Here is a 3,494-nt window from a genome sequence, read left to right as displayed (position 1 = left end):
AGGGTTAGTGATGACGAAGATCAAAGATCCCCCTCTCCGGAGCCCCAAACGGGCTCCGGATCTGGCCTCCCGATGAAGAACAGGAGGTGACGGCGACTCCGTCTCGTGGAACGCGATAATTCTTTCTCCCTTGATTTTTTTCTGGAAAAATGTGATTTTGTAGCGTCGGTTTCAGGGTCTGCGGGGCCACCAGGTGGGGACAACCCACCTGGGCGCCCCTGGAGGGGGGCGTGCCCTGGTGGGTTGTGCCCACCTAGGTGCCCCCTTCCGGTGGTTCCCGACTCCAGAAATTCTCATATATTGCACAAAAAATCCTCGCAAGGTTTCGTTCCATTCCGATAATTTTTATTTCTGCACAAAAACAACACCATGGTAGTTCTGCTGAAAACAACGTCGGTCTTGGGTTAGTTTCATTCAAATCATGCAAATTAGAGTCCAAAACAAGAGGAAAAGCGTTAGAAAAAGTAGATACATTGGATACGTATCATGTGGCCATGGTAAGCATTTTGCTATGATTAGTGTCAAAAATTACTCTCAGTCCAGTGTAGGCAGTGAAGTGCATCAAAGGTTTTTCAAATGATGGAGCTGAGATAAGCATGCAGGCATGATGAGCACATTGTCATCAGCATATTGATTAACAAGGAAGTCAGGGCAAGAATGACTCTACAAAGGAGCCTTGATGAGGTTATTTTGCATAGCTTCATTAGTATTGATTACAATATATCAACAACTAGTACAAAAAACAGTGAAGAGAGAGGGCCTTGATGAGGTTGTTTCTGATGTGAATGTCGTGCTCCCAATTCTACTTGACATAGTCCTTAAAGCCCTCAATTCCCATCCGATAATTTTCAAATCTGAATAGTGCTGCTCTTGAGATATGTGTGCCAATTTGGATCAAACATGGAACACGATCAAATATTGGTTTGGCCAAAGGTAGAATTATGGTGTTTGGATATTGAGTTGTCCAAGCCTCTGATGTGAACACCCAATCAAGTCTTTCCAACAAAGGTGCATCTTGCATGTTCCTAATAATTTATGCCCTTGAGAGAAATTTCAATCAGGGCTAATGCATTAATTGCCTCATTAAATTTGAGCATAACAAAAAATGCCACCAGATCTATTTCTGTTGCTTGGGTATCTTATATAATTAAGATCTCTCATCATAATCCACTTGGTGTCATCAGGCATTTGGAGCTCCAGCTTGTCCGGTAAAACCCGCAAAAACTTGTCCGGTAACTCACACTTCAGGAGCTCCAGCTCCTCAGCGATGCATTGTATCTCATGGGCCTGGTCCAATACAGAACAATTATCAACCATTTGTAATCATGGAACTGCTCCATAGCATACAACTCGCTTCCAGCATCGGTTGCGCCGAACTTAGCTTCGAACGCATCCCACAAATTCTTTGTAACGCGCAGATGGAGATACGCATCGACCAACTTGTCTCCGATCACAGTAAGAACGGCTCCCGCAAAGATGGTGGTTGCCTCCCTAAACACGTTCTCCTGTTCAGGAGCAATCGTTACCGTGGGAGACACACCACCAACCCAGAACACATTCATCATTGTGAGCCACAAGGTGGTCCTAGTCTGCCAACTTATAATGCGTCCTGATAAACTTTTTCGATTTTAGAGTAGCGGCTAAGCCATGAGTCGAAAAGTGCCTAAAATAAGGTTTTTGGATTGTTGGAAATATTAGCACTTTTCTGACTAATCTAAACAATGAGTATAGAGTAAACATGGCAAATACGGTATGCATCTCATACCGATACCTAAGCATGTGAGCATGTATAATACATAAAAACGAAACATCTATGAACAACATATATATGGCCAACACATGAACGTGCAAATCGGGGATGAACGAGTCATACCCTCCGGTGGGCTAGGCCAACGCGGCGGCGGCAGTGGTAGCCTCGGCATCGGCCTTCTTCTTGGCGGCTTCGGTGGCGGTCATGCAGTCGATGTAGGGGAAGCAGTGGAAGCAAAAGCGAGGCAGGGACGAATCGGGAGTAGTCGCATCGAGACGCTCCCCAAAAACCTTATTGTCGTTCTCCTGGGCAGGATCTCAAACGACAGGGTTCCGGAGGCACCTGCTCTCCCGACCAACCATGCACGCGGTCGTCGCGGGATCGTTTGAAGCAGCACAAATAGAGGAACATTAGATGGCGGCTAGGGTTGTGCCAGAGGGAGTGAGTGAACTGAGTTAGAGTTCACTCCACTGATATAGGCAATCCAAGATTAATTAACCACTCCTGACCGGCAAAAATAAACTCCGGCTCGGTTCATTCCTGCAACCCGTGGCACGTGCGCGTCGTGATGAGGCAGGCGACGGAGGAGGAGGAGCGCGCGTGTACAACTCCTATTCCCAAGCTCCCAATAGCAAGTGGTAGAGCAGCCCTTATAAATAGGTCTCACTCTTCTTATTGTACCAGTATGATATTAAACTTCCCACCACTTGCAGTGCACATTCATGGGCCTTAGAGATTAACAGGGGATTATTGTCTTATATGGGCCTAAGCCCATCCATCACTGCCGATGCAGAGGAGTCGCTGATGGAGATGAGGAGTTGTTGATGTTGCTGATTCAGAGGATCTACTGCTGGAAGAGGAGAAGCAGAGAAAGAGAGGAGGTGTTGCTGCTCGCAGCGAGGTGCGTCAGCTGATCAGGCGAGTAGCGTTTGGTTCTCGACGGAGTACCTAGTGCGTGTTAAGGAGTGCCACGTACTCGACTACATGCTAGCCGATGAACACCTTGGAGCGGCGACGCGATGGGCGAGGAGTGTTGTCTCCTAGGCGTTGTCTTCTTGGCATGGTGACATCCTGGAATCAAAGATGATTGATACGGCCACGCAGACGTGCAGGGCGTGACAAGGAAGACGCTAGGCTGGGCGATTCAAAATAAAAAATCGAGGACATAAATGTGTCTTTACAATGATTTGGGCGCTTCTCGAATTCTCTAAAAATGTCTTACATTTGTGAACATAGGGATTACATGATAATATGATATCATCATGCTATTATTTATACTTTTTTTTCATTTGTTGGGTTTTTCTTTTTACAATTAGTATTTGAGGTTTTAGATATTTTTGTTGGAAAAAGAATATAACAGACTAAAATTGTCTCATAAAGTTTATACACAAAAGTTTGAGGAGAATCACAATAATAAAAAATGTAATAGTTGCCAAATGAACTAGCAACATCGTCGATACTACCAATGCTTGCTTATATGGAAACACCTAGTCTAAGTTGTAGACATGTACCACATAAATGTGCTTGCAGCGGGCACATCATTGTGGAATTTAAAAGGCCGACATGTCATGATATAGCTTTACCGTCGATAGACACATGATTTACGATATAATATAATATTCAAATCAGGAAAGGCAAATGCGTGGCTAAAATTGAACTTTGATCTCTATTTTTTTCTGGGTAAACTTTAATCTCTATTGTAAAATGGTAGAAGCTATGCCACTCATCCAATAAACAACATAAT

The sequence above is a fragment of the Triticum dicoccoides genome, chromosome 6B (assembly GCF_002162155.2).
Source record: "Triticum dicoccoides isolate Atlit2015 ecotype Zavitan chromosome 6B, WEW_v2.0, whole genome shotgun sequence".
Lineage (NCBI taxonomy): Eukaryota > Viridiplantae > Streptophyta > Magnoliopsida > Poales > Poaceae > Triticum > Triticum dicoccoides.
The sequence above is the reverse complement of the archived record's forward strand: the minus strand, read 5'-3'. Positions refer to the sequence as shown.